Consider the following 14086-nt stretch of genomic DNA (forward strand, 5'->3'; position numbering starts at 1 on the left):
CCCACAGTTGGTTTTTGGCCAACTAGATTTTGTTTCGGTGTCGATTCGATCAACATGTGTTAATGTGTTTGCAAAATAAAGTATAAGAAAATTTATTTTGTGTGGCGTTGTTTTATATTTTGTTAGTATTTATTGTATTCATGCGATATAAATATGCGTAAAATTTATATGTATCGAATTTTTAATATTAAGAAATTGCTTTTTCATTTAAAATTTTGAATGCTTGAATAATTAACCAATGAAAATAAAATGGGAAATTTTCAAATAGAATTAAAATGAGGAAAAAGAAATTATATACAAGTCTGAAATTGACAAAAATTCCATTTTAATTTAACCTAACCTGTACTAGTTATATAACTACTGTTGTACTTAAAAATTTCAAAATTCATGATTCAAGATCTAACAAACTTATCGAAGCCGACAAAGACTGTGAAAAGAAGCCTACAAACGAAAAATCTTATCCCTAGATCGCGCGACGATCACAGAAATTCGGGAAACATTAAATTCACCCTCGTCATTATGTCATCGTTTTGCGACAAAGATTTTTGCGCCTAACAATGTAGTAACCAAGCCTCGAATCGAACTCGCGTTCCCTTTGGGCCCTTCGTCAAAATTCAAGGAGCAGCGCGGGAACGCGAACGAAGGGGGAAAAGAGGGGGGCACAAAAAAGGTAAGAAAAAAAAGGAAAGAAAAGAAAAAGAAGACGAGAGAAGAGAGAAGGTTCGTAATCGTTTACATCCGCCGAGTATTATCAATTTTGCTCGCATCATCATCCGTCTCTCTTCTCGCCCCTCTCGCTTTCCACCGCGCGGATCCGAGCCACTTTTCGCCTTTCTACGCCCGACACGGCGCAGATGGCACCCTATTAAACATCGTCGAAGCATCCGTAAGTCATTTGTCATCGCGGTAAAATTGCGAGCGGACGACCTTCGCTTTCCACCCTTCCGAAGACAACTTCCATTAATTCTTCCCTGATCATTGGAAGGGAGGGGGGGAAAGGGGAACCAACTCTCGCCTCAAACGAAAACAAAACTCTGTCACTTTCTCCAAACTGCATCGTTACGCAACGGGCAAATTGATTTATTTTTTTGCTCAATCTCGTGGAGGGAACGAGGCTGCACTCTCCGCGGGGCAAAACACATCACTTTCCGTTTCGACGCGGCTTCGGTTTATTTGGGATCCGGTCTATCCTCGTTCTTCGCCGAACGCGAGGTTAAGGGGAAATTTATGTGCCAGTAGTTGATGGAGCTGCGGTCACACGGGCGATTATCGGGCGTTTTTATGCGTTTGTGGGAAAAATGTAGCTCGAGAAATGTAGCACGTGGATTTTTGGTGACAATATAGCACGATATTTATCGAACGACTTTCGCAGATTATTCAAAATGTTTATCAATCGTATATATTATACTTCAATTGAATTCAATATTTTTCTAAATGTATATAATATATCCGCTTTAATCGAATTTATTAGCCAACAGTTTATTTTAAAATTAAGAAAGAATAAAACGACCTATTCGTTACGATTCCCTTTCAGCCATAAATCCCCCTTTCGATCCTATATAAAGTTGTAATACCGAGTTGTAAGCAATTTCACCTAATTTACGAAGACAATTGCACGATCTACTCCCGCCCCCGGATAAATTCCTTAAATTAGATTTCATCATCCACGTTGGATCGAAACGTGAAAAGTGAAACGACCTTCCCCGCTCCGGTGACCTTACTCCTGACCTGTACCATCGCGCGGTAAACGAGTGCAGTGGCCACAACGGCGAGAGGCGCAAAGGGGAGCAGTGGGTCCGTGCCTTCCACGCAGGATTCCAACGAGCCCGGTCCTCGTAATGCGATATAAATGGAGGCAGGACCCGGGGCCCGGTGAAAAGCCAACGGGCAACCTCGGCCTCGAAGATACATCAAGATTGGGCTGACGGTTGACTCTCGTGCACGACACGCACGGGAGGGGGAGGGGGCGCAGGACGAGGGGAGAGGCAGACAGTAAAAACTGGATCCCTCTCGCCACTCCGGCTCGGGTCTTTTCGAGCCTCCACCCGGGCATAATAAGGACAAACCTTTAATCTCCGACTCAATTATAATTTCCCCGCTGGTCGCTCGATGTCGTGGACCTCCCCCTTCTCCCTCCTCCCACCCTCTCCCTCTCCTTCTTCCTCTTCCTCCCTCTTCCTCCACCGATCGGCGTAGAATCGTGGATCGAAAGTGGACCACCGGTTCGAAAGGTTTTTGCAAACACCCCACTCGACTCGTCGCGCGTTCCCTTATCTCGTTTGGATAGAACTCGTGAGTTCGACGAGTAAATGGGGGCCCGGGGACGCGTCGTCCCGGAATTCTCGCGGCTATTTTATTCGCCTCGTGTTCAACCGCTGGGAGGAGGGCGCCGATTTCGTGGGTTAATAATGCGTTGAAAGGACTTGGGATTTTTTTAATCGATGCCTATATAATATGCAAAATTCTGCGAAATACGTGTACTACGAAATGTCCAATGCTGATTGAATAAAAGTTTAATTGACAGTTCGCAGTGTTTTCATTGAATTTTGTTTTTTGCAGTTTTTTATTTTATTAATTTTAGATTAATAAACAAACTGATTAAATCTTCACGTTCGATTATTTACGTGTGAACAATTGAGAACTTTTCATTAAAAAAAAAAAGAAAAGATCTATCTTTTTCTATTTGTATATATATGACATGGCGAATTAAAAAAGTTTTCTTCCTCGATGAATTTCAATCAAGATAAATATATATACGAATATATATATATACGAATACAGTTTCCTTGTGCCGTTCTTCGCACCCTCATTAATTCAATTCCACGTCAACCCACACCTCCGGCCGGGAACACCCATCCTCGATCCGTACGATCAATTATTCTCCCTCCCGTGAATAGCAATTCGATATCATCCAGCATCCCGAAAAGAGGTCGCACGGCAGAAAGAAGAAATCCTCGAATCTGCCCCCACGTAGCGATCGCGTCTCATTTTGTGCGTATCCCTTCAGGTAATCCAGCGAAGAATCGAGCGCCTCTTTGTCCTTCCACGGGCGAGAAAACGCTTTGTCATCTGCGCTTCCGCCGTCGGGGGTGTGCGAGGAGGCCAGGCCTCGACACATTATGTTTATTCGGCCTCGAGAAAGCAGTGCCACCCAGCCAGGTGTGCGATTGGAATCGTTACAGCATCCAGAAAACGCTCGGTTCCTTAGAATTCCCTCGCGAACAATGGCGTCCTCCTCGACCGTGTCCTCGAAATGGAGCAACGTATTTTGCTCCATATTAATATGAATATACGGGGTGTTTCGAAATCGAAAAATAACCATTTTGTGTAACCATTTTTTACAGTGGAAAATTGTATATTGCAGCTTGGAGAGATTCGTTGAATGAGATGTATGGGGAATGGGGAAGCTATACAAAGCAGAAATGATCGGATGTATTTAAATTACTTTTTCTTTTAATATTTATTCGAAACTGTGCTGTAATCCAAATATTCAAATTTCATCCAAATATTCACTATCGCTCAAAAGTATCACATGTATTATTTTTTACATATTTGATGTAATAAAGAAGTGTTGCTTGTGAAATTGTATTTTTTCTTAAGATTTAAATTAGATTAGTAAATCTTAAAGATTAGAAATATTGGAACTCGTATGTTTTCAGTTCGAAGAAGATATCATTGTTATGATTTTAAATAAAGAGCTTTATATATCGGGATGAAAATTTTTAAAAAAATAACTTTTAGTTCAATGTCTTAATTTTATTAAATTAGAGAAAGAGTTTTGTAATAACTCTCTAAACAAAAGCAAGAATTTATAATAAAGTTAATTAATTACTAAGAAAACGTTAGTTTTTTATGTAATTATTATTGTTATTTATAAATCCTTATAAAAATCTTATTATTCGTTTAACTTATTTTTAACTCACAATCAATTCAATAATCCATAAAATTGTAGATAAAAATTAAAGAAAACATTTAATTTTTCATTAAATAATCAATTAGATAAAAATAATTTTAACATATTTTAAAGTAAAATTTTATCTAAGAATAAATTTACTATTTTTTTGATAATTATTATATTTATTACATCGTTATATTTAAATTTAGTAAAATAATGATTAGATTTAAATTACGAAAATACTTAAAAATCTTCTTCCATTTCGTTTCTGTTGCAAAATCAAAGAAGACGTGTTATATGAAAGAAGTAGTATTAATGAATACGACTGCGTCTTCGGCAAGAATGTGTTGATTTTTTAAAAAGGGAATCATCTGCCGTCTCGTTTGAAAATCGAGAAATCAGTTCTTATTGCACTGGCATCATCAATGATTCATGAACAATCGACTTTTATATATTCTATCTTTACTGGAAATAATGTATACTTCGAACGAATATATTTTATAGACAGTTCATTGCACAGAAAGAGAGAGAGAGAGAGAGAGAGGATTCATAAAAAAATTTCTTAATATATATTCAATGTTTTACGAGCACGTAATAACAAACGCAGTTTATAAAGCGGTTCCACTTACGATCTCGAGAGTAATAAATATTCAAATATAAATTTATATACATATGTCAATCAACAGTTAGAAACCGATTGACACCAATTAATAAAAAATTCATTGCAAATAATCCTTATTTACTTTAATTTATACAGCGATATCATAGATAATTTTCTGTTAATTTTATTCATTTGCGCAATACAATTACAACAAAAAAAGTTCTAGAAAAAGTTTTTAATATCATTGAATTGAATAAACGGTAATTTCACGAGTCTAATGAGTTTTAAATTTATTTTCATGTCGCGCAATAAAGAATGGAATTGTCTTTTGAAAACACGAAATTAAATCTCCTCGATTAATTAATTGTTAATGAATAAATTTGATTTATTTCTATCTTTTACGGTAATTTAATTGCATCGCATTTAAACCCAGTTTTGTAATCAAACTAATTAATTACGTCCAATTTACAATCCTTATTTAATACTCGACTGCGAAAGATCGAACTTGAAAAGAAGAAAATGTTGGGAAATATAGGCAAATTTTTTTGTAACACTTGGTTATCAAAATATTCATATATCCTCTTGTAACGTTACATCTATTATTTGTATCCATATTTCATCAATTATCAATTTTATTCTGTAATTAGAATAATATTAATACATATTCTTTTCATATACCCAATATATTTACTCTTTTACCTTTCATTTATACATTTAAATATAATTCCTTTTCAAATAATAAGTAACCATTGTGCCTATATCAACACATTTTCACCTTTTACACTTTCAAAACGAATCGAATAAACCACAATACAATCAAGAGGAACAAATAATTTTACAAATCGTGCTAAACGAAGCCCTAAGTCCTAAATACGTGACCGTGTGACAAATGTATATATTAAAAAGATATCGATCTGCTTATCCATCCAGATAAGACGTGGAATAGGCCAGGTGAGCGTGGTCGTTGGGAAGGGAACTCGCGATCTCGAGCCGATGTGTATATATATATATATATATATATACATATATCGAGGTTTCTCTCCCTCTTATCCTTCAAGACGATTCCCACGAGGCCAAGCATAAATATGCGAAAGCAATATCGACGGCCTCCTATCGATATATTATCGAGGGATGCTCGTTGCTTTAGAGACGATAGTGGCTGGACCCATGGATGGCAGCTCGAGTTAACATTAGCTAGAAGGAGCGAGAGAAGCGGCCGAGAGAGAGAGAGAGCGAGAGAGAGGGGAAGATGCTATCAACACCTCCGCGGCCGCCATTTTCTCTTCATGTATGTGTATGAGGGCCCGCATTGCATCGATAATGCATCGTGCACCGAGCGGATGCTACGCGAACTAATCGATTTCCCGCGGATGTCGACGACTCCCTGCGATTTTTTCGATCTGGAGTGTTATTCATCGACGAAGAACAATTTTTGAAAACGACTCTCAAGTTTTAAGGGTGCAAATCTTTGTTTGGGTATAGTTCGAGGATAATTGGGTATTAATTTCTGGCGTTTATATATTCGTAATTTTGAATGGTTATTGTTCAGGAGTCATTATCGGCGAGGAATATTATCAAGATTGTAACACCGTGTGTTCAAACGAGATCAAATGATTAACGCATATTTTATGTACTAATAGTAGGATATGTAATTATAAAGAATGAAAATAAATTCTCCTTTCGAAACAAGAATCTGTTATAGTATTTTTACTTACATGAAAGCAGATAATTTTATTATGCATTGGATGAAAAATCTTGAACCTATAATAAAACTTTAGTTCAATTACGAGACTAGATATCGAAAAATAGTCAAGCTTTCGTGAATAATTGAATAATAATTACATAATAATGATCAATTTAGGAGAAAGTGTATATTGGAAGAATTAATCTAAATCTTTCACGTTTGCAACGAATCGATCGGTTAACAATAATTTTGAACTATTATTCCTGAAAAATGATAGAATTCTAAAGAGGTTGGACAATTGGATAAATACATAATTGGTCGTTTAAAAGAAACGAAGTTTTCGTATCCACGCAAAAAATTATTCCAAATCTTTGATATTCGTGGCGATTTGAAACCAACCAACCATTTAATGATACCACTTTCGAGTCGTTATCATCGAATGAGAATAAGAACTGCGAACAAGTTGAATAATAGTTGCTTCACTCCAGGCTGATAAATGAGATATCGAAAGCAAAAACAAAAAAGAAAAAAGATCAACATTTCCTGAAATTGTTAAACATTGCACTTCGACAGAAACGAAAAAGTTTTCCTATTTTTGCCTTTCAAATCTTTGACATTTCCAGCCAATTTCCAGCCAATTTCCATTTCTTCCAAACATCCACGACTCTGAGATCGTGAGTTTCGGTGAACGCACCGCAAGTTTTCGTCTTGACCATCCGCGTCAAGGTAGCAAAGGTACTGTTCCGCCAGTGAAAAAAACCGGGTGTCTCTCGGCGAGCATAGTCATTTCGCGCTTTATGCCCGCGCTGCACGCTCGCTGGATACCTGTTCATTATTGCCTTTCACAGAGGCTTCTGGGAATCGCAACAGTGTACGCAACTTTCGTACAGATTTAGGTGTTCGCCGCGTTTTGGGGATGGGGACGGGTATTCGGTATAATGAATCCGATTTGTATTATTGCCGGTTGTCGAACGTCTTGTGGGCACGGAAATCGTGTGGGACGCCTTCAATCTGAGGCGATTCGAAACTTGAACGTTTGTTAATTCGTGTTTGTGTTGGATGTAAAAAAGGGGGAGAGTTGAATAATAATTGGCTCCCCTTGGTAAAATTGATAGATAATTGAATGTTACGGTTTAGGGGTTGTTGAATAACCGTGGTGGCGCGAGAATGTATTTTAAATGTTTGATGTTGTTTGAACGAAGCACCGTTTCATCAACTCTGGCATTTCCTTGATATTTTAAATTTTTGATAAATTTGAATGCTTCTCGTAATTTTTCAATATTGTGGATGGTGCGATGTATCGATTAGATATATATCGGAGAATATATAAATTAAATTGAGGTATAATGCTTCTGAAAATCTCTTAAGTCGTAAGAAAACCATTTATTCGTATAATATTAAAGCACTGGTTCAGTCGAATTCATTGTTTCAAAAAAAAGAAACCTCGTAACTCGAGCAACATTATGCGCATAACTCGTATCTAAGATCGTTTCCAGAGCCCATTACAGGCGCCATTAACGTTAATCTTTGAGCGGAAGATATCCAAGATTTATCCCATATTTCATTGACCCACTTCGAAAACGGTCCTTAAAAGAGAGCGATTTTTTCTAAAAGCGAAGGAAAATCGTGGAAAATCGGCCACGAAATCGGTGAAGCAGAGATCGTGGTCAATTTTCCTCCGCGACAATCAGCGTAAAGAAAGCCCATTAATCCTCGCCAGAAGAAACGATTTAGGATCGGCTCGCGTATCCATCAGACTCGTGTCAGAGGCCATCAGCACGTACACGCGTTTCTCAAGGTTGCAGCACGGCCGTGCGACAATCATCATCTGGAACTAGGTCCGTCACGAAAACAATTCTCCTCTCTCAATCGTCGTGTATTATGTAGCGAATCGTCGTCGCGATGACAAATGGCCACGTTTCGTTCATTGGTGTTGATTTGATGGACCGTGGTGGTGGCTGGTAAGTATGGTAAAGGAGATGGATTTTTGTTCTTGAAACTTCTCGAACGAGAATTGAAGATGCGAATCAAGCTTTTTGTTTAATTTTTGTCGTTACTTATTCGAAGTCTATGTGAAGTGTGAGTGAATAATGGTATAAAAAGTTGTTACATCACGCCTGATTCGATATTGATTGAATTCGTTTCATTTTAGGACTGCGAAACAATTCTATTCGAACGTCCTTACATTAATTTATCTTCCCTTGCCATTTTAATTTCTCGTAAAAATAAGCCCAAACCTCGAAACCTTTTTCTAATAAACGTCCAAATCCAAAAAAAGGTCAATTAAACGACAAGTAAAAACATACAATTAAAAAGAATCACATTTAACCGAAACAAAACCGCACTGAAATTCTCAAAAACTAAAGATATTCAAAACTCAAGGAACATATTCCATCTTCCTCTCGCCGTGAAATGAAATAAATCATCGAATCGTACGCGAGAGAGGTTTTTAAAGAGGTTAGCTTACGTTAGATTTGATTTATATCGGAAAGGCGACGGTCGTAACTTGGGGGTAACGAAACACGAGGAGTCACACCTTCGGAAGAGAAGAGCGAGAAAAAACGATCTCGCTGTAATTGCGCGGAGGGGGCGAGGGTTGGAAGGGAGGGAGGGGAGTTGGGGAAGGGGGGAGGTTGGCGCGCTCCCCGTGTTGTTTGCCAGGCCGAAGGGGATTCCCCATTGCTCGGAACGGGAGTCCTTGAACCCGCGGAGGAAGCGGTAGGCGAGGAAACGACGACGTAAGTGGACAGAAATGTATAGCGCAACGTGGTTCGCGGCGCGTCAAGGGGGAATCTGTCCCCACCTCGCGGTGGGGAAGGAGGACAAGGAAGCCGGTGGTGGCGGCTCCACGAGGAGGTGGAGAAGGAGAAGGGAAGGAGCCGCGTCGTGGGCACACTCTCTTAGCGTACCGAGAGTCGGACCTCTGTCCCGTGTACGGGAGAGCCAATCCCAGTATTTGCGCTTCCTTCCTACCGTGGATGGCGACCACCTCTTTCCAGGGGCGTAGCCGTCGCGATCCCCCCTCCTCCCCCCTCTCCCCGTGCGCGGCACGGATTTTTCGCGCGCTCCAAATTCCGCCCCGAGCATCAACGGGCCGGATCCTCTTCACCGGGGATCGAACGGGTTCTGTATCGATGTCGAAGGGGACGAAGTGGTCGTTCAACTTCCGAGGACCCGATTTCGGGGGTGGATTTTCGGCCATTCATACGTTGGCCTCGATTGAGAAATTTCGCCGAGGGTTTCTCTCTTTCTCTCTTTTTCCTTTTTTTTCTTTTCTTCTCGTACATCTATCTTGGACGGACATCGCCGGTTGGAAAGAATATTGAAAAGAGATTATTTCGCGACGCGACTCAGGTACACAAAGTTACGAAGAAAAGTGTGAAAAGAAGCGGTGAAAAGAAATCTCACTTTTAAAAATACCACACCTATACAATTTCCCCTTCCACGCAATTGCTCCATTTCCAAACTTCTAAAAACCACATTCGTACCAGACACCAACTTTTAAATCCGATACAAATCTCGAAACGTGCTCGACGATTTTTGGCACCCTGCGTATCAATATCATTCCGCAATTTCCCGAAAACTGAACCTGTACCCGTAATCGGCCGTTTAAAACGAATCGGCCGCACGAGAGAGTCGCAGAGAGAGAGAGAGAGAGAGAGAGAGAGGATCCGTCCCAAGGAGGAAGGGGAGGGCAGAGATAGACGGATGGACAAAGCTGTGGAGGAGAGGGCCCCCCCGAGTATTCAGGCCGTGTGACGGGGGGCAGATTTACGGGCGGCTCGCCACGCAGACGAGCGTCTCTTTGCGGATTCTTGGCCTTCCACCGATATTATTAGCGATCGCGTCCTCTTTTTGATCCTGGCAGGAGGAGGGGTTAGTGCCCCTCCCCCCACCCGGCCAGAGCGCCCGGTGGACCGCGGCGGGTGGTTTTTTTCGTGGTCGCCCCGCGTATAATGCGCCCCGATAGAAGTTGCTCGCTTCGAAATCCTTCCGAACCCTTTTTCCCTTGTTAGGGCCAGCCGGGGCCCCAAGTCGAGTACGCCATCGAGGGGACCGCGAATTTATTTCTTCTGGGTTTAGGCATCCGCCGCGTTTCCCATCCACGAAGGGCCGGGCGCAACGACGACGACGACGACGACGGCCATGGGCTATGACGTCCCCGTTTTAATGATATGCAGCAACCGTGGACGATCCTCGTTCCACGTCCCGATTCGGGAACGACGCTCGCATTTCTCGTAATAAAATTTCTGCGCGGGCATGCTTCTTCGTCGCTCGGGCAGATTTCGAGTGATCAAAATTTTAATCTCGTAATTGTAGCGATGTTGAAGTGTACGTGTATTGTGTAATAAGAAGAAGTAAAGCGAATTAGTAATTATAACATGAAAATGAATTTCAATTTTATTCGTTCGAATGCCAAGAATAAATTTGAAAAGATCGAGAAAGAAGAATAAAATTCATATGAAATTTCCGAAAGTTATTCATTCTCTGACTATTCTGAGACTGTCTATATCGGAAAGGATGTCTCATATTCTTACCCTCTCCTCCGCACTTGAAAATCTTGATATAAAGAGATTTACATACGGAGCTCTACGTGTAGAGAACCGCGTGGAGCGGAATCGTCTCTTCCTGTTCGACCACCATTTATCATTCGGCGGACTGGTAGTGCAAGAAACGCATAATTACGGGTAATTGTCTTGGTACTTGCTATGCGACGGGATAATTGCGGCCAGGCTATTGTGCGCCATTGTTCCGACGACTCGGCTATCACCCTTTGATTATGGCGATTCTGGACATCGAGATAGCCGGACAATATTTAATTTCGAGAGGGATTCCAGTTGATTTTGATTTGACGTTTGAGAATGAAAAATGTGAAAATTGTAATAGAGATAAGTGGTAAAACAGGCATTTTTGAGTCGATTCAGTTTGCGAAATTGTGTCAATTGAAATCACGAAAGTGTTATTCAGTTATGAAAAGTTTGTACAGTTTCAATTTTATCAATTTTTTTTTATTGTTTTGTGAAAATTAAATTTTCAGATATATAATATTACGTTTTACGTAGCTTTAATAGCATATTTTGAAAGCTTGGATTCTTGTAAGTTATAAGTTAGTATTATCTACAGAAAGAAAGAATATTTGTTTGAAAGTTTTTATGTATTTCTTATTTTTTATTACCATAGCAAACTTTTATCCAATCAAATTCACCCATCGTCGATATGAAAGTTCAGATATAATTTACATATACAGTCTCAAACTTTGTGATTGATTATTTCTTATTCTTCAGTTAAATTTGATTCATCTTAATTACCATTTAATAACTTTGTAATATGATATAAAAAAATATCAAGTCGAAATCTATTTGAGTTTTAATTTCATTGCTCTATAAAAAGAAGTTATTAATCTTGAATCTAAATTTAATTAATCTCATTAATTCAAAATTCATTTTTCATAAGTTAAATATAAATATAATATATATTTTCGAGAAGAAAGAGAATAGTTTGGAGAGAATATTAATGAAATAATAATTAATAAATTATAACTAATTTATAATATTTTTTCAGTATCTATCAAAATATTTCGTTTTACTGAAATAAATAAATCCTTAAAATTTCGTACGCATAAAACAAAATCATAAAATTTTCCATACAAATCAATTTTTATCAAATATTTTCCATTTTTAAAATTTCACTCAATCTTAAAATTTTTTCACATTGTGTGGAATGTATGCCAGAATAATTATATTTATTTTCGCCATCTTATTATACAATTTTTGTATCACTCGACACAGCTAATCGGCGTACAAAACGAGAAACACATCAATAATCGATCGACATTCGTTAACGACGAAACCCAAACAATGAATAAAAAAAACAAAAATACGTATCCGTAAGATCAACAACTCCTCGTTAAATCAAAACCATGAACGTCGAGCCCCAACTCCGCGTCCATCTGAATCCGACGCGTTCCATTTTCGAATTCACACGATTCTCGCGTGCCCCGCGGAATCTTATTGGCTATTCAGTTCGCGATGCCTTAACTGCCCAGGATCCGATGCATAGGAGCCGTAAACCATGGAATACAGAGGCTGTGGCGGTTACAGATCCCGCGAGTTACCGTGTCCCTTACTGTAGGCATTACCGAGATTACAGACGCGGACCTCTGTTCGCGGATAACGAGTGGAAGAAGGACAGTGATACGAGTTGCCGGGCGGAGCGAGCGAGAAGAGATTATCGCGTAATAACCGAGCTTCGTCTCTCGATCCCTTTATCCGTGTATAGTCGATGAGATGGCCCTTTACGTCGCTAAATGATCCGACAACATGGGACCTTGCTTCTTTTTCTTTCTTTTTAGGTTATGTTCAAATCTGCGCGAGATAAATCATTGTTTGTTACGTTTTTTTATTGTTATCGACTGTTGGTATTGAGGACGGTTCGTGCTTAATTAGAGAGGTATTTGTATTATTGACAAGATACGGTGTTTTCGAGCAGCCATTCGTCAAAGTGTTGTGCAGAGACGAGAAATGATTGAGATAAAATTTGATTGAAATTTCATTAATCAAATTAATTGTGATTTTTCAATTTTTGACTTTTGAAGTTTTAATTATATATTATTTTTAATGTAGTATTCGAAATGGGAATATATTTATTGATTTTCTGATGATAGAGAGGATTTTTAATTCAACGAAAGGATAGATACTTCTTGTAAAAGTTCATTTGTTTTTAATAAGAATATTTCATTTTATATTATTTGATATTTTAGTATCTAGATTCTAAGGAAGCAAAGAATCATTCAACGTCATCATAATGAAATATAGTATATTAATATTCACAATTATTATATATATTATATATATATATTTATTGTAATTTATCTTATATTTTATATTACTGTCTAATGATATTGATCAGAAATTTAAATTTATAAATTCTAAATTTATTTTTAACTATTCATCAATATACAAACATTCTTTCCAAATTTTGCAAAATGAAAATTGTTAAAAAATGAATTTTATTAAAATTGTTGTATCATTCTTTATTCTATTCAAGATATAATAAAATATAATAGAATAACCATTTATTATTATTGAATCACAAATATTAATGCAAATGTAAAACTTATACAATTTTCTTTGCAACTTTTTTTATATATTCTAAAAATAAACATTTGAAAGTATAGAAAAATACACGAAACTGTCTAAAAATAAAAATTGTCTAATCATCATTATATCGTTCTCTTTTCATCATATCTGAAATATATAATACAATCTTCCTGAGCAAGTCGCTTTAAATCTCTTCCCCAAAAAATTACAAAACTAATACAAAACTAACTAACTAAAATAATATAATTATCGATATAAGGTCAAATTTTAAAATAAATTACAAACATTAAATCTAATCAATCTTTCCTTCATAAGTAATAAACCAATCCCCTTTCCATCTTCAATTTAAAATTATGATTCAAAGAAACGAAATCTAAATCGCGGCCACGTATGATCGCGGAAAACTTACGCGTTACCCATGTTTGGCGGCCTCTGATTGGCGTAATATATGCGAGGTAATTATTTTGATCGCGAGTCTTTACGGCCACGATGATTGCGGGCCTACACGAGCTGATCTCGAGAGAAAGAGATCCGCTGGGCGTGGGGAATTGGAGTCGGCTCGACGTTTCTGCAAATTGCTCTTTGAATGCTCCAGTTACACGCTCCGGGGCTTTACGGTCAGCTAAGAGGAACCGTGGAAACCGCGAACGCGGAATCCCCCTGCAGATTCTAATTGCCTTTCTAATGGAAAATAATTTAATCCGCTCGGCTCGAATTTTGATTCGACGAGAAATCACGGTGATTGAACGAGAGAGGAATATTTTCCTTCCATTTCGATCGGGATATATTTAAAAAAAAAATCTTCT

At 38.3% G+C, this 14086-nt stretch overlaps 1 protein-coding gene across 15 annotated transcripts in view; it reads right to left on the bottom strand.

Annotated features, from left to right (window-relative positions):
• LOC108000131 (zinc finger homeobox protein 4) overlaps nt 1-14086 on the bottom strand; it is a 420790-nt gene that overhangs the window by 103562 nt on the left and 303142 nt on the right. The window lies entirely within an intron of this gene.

Source organism: Apis cerana, linkage group LG11 (assembly GCF_029169275.1).
Source record: "Apis cerana isolate GH-2021 linkage group LG11, AcerK_1.0, whole genome shotgun sequence".
NCBI classification, from domain to species: domain Eukaryota; kingdom Metazoa; phylum Arthropoda; class Insecta; order Hymenoptera; family Apidae; genus Apis; species Apis cerana.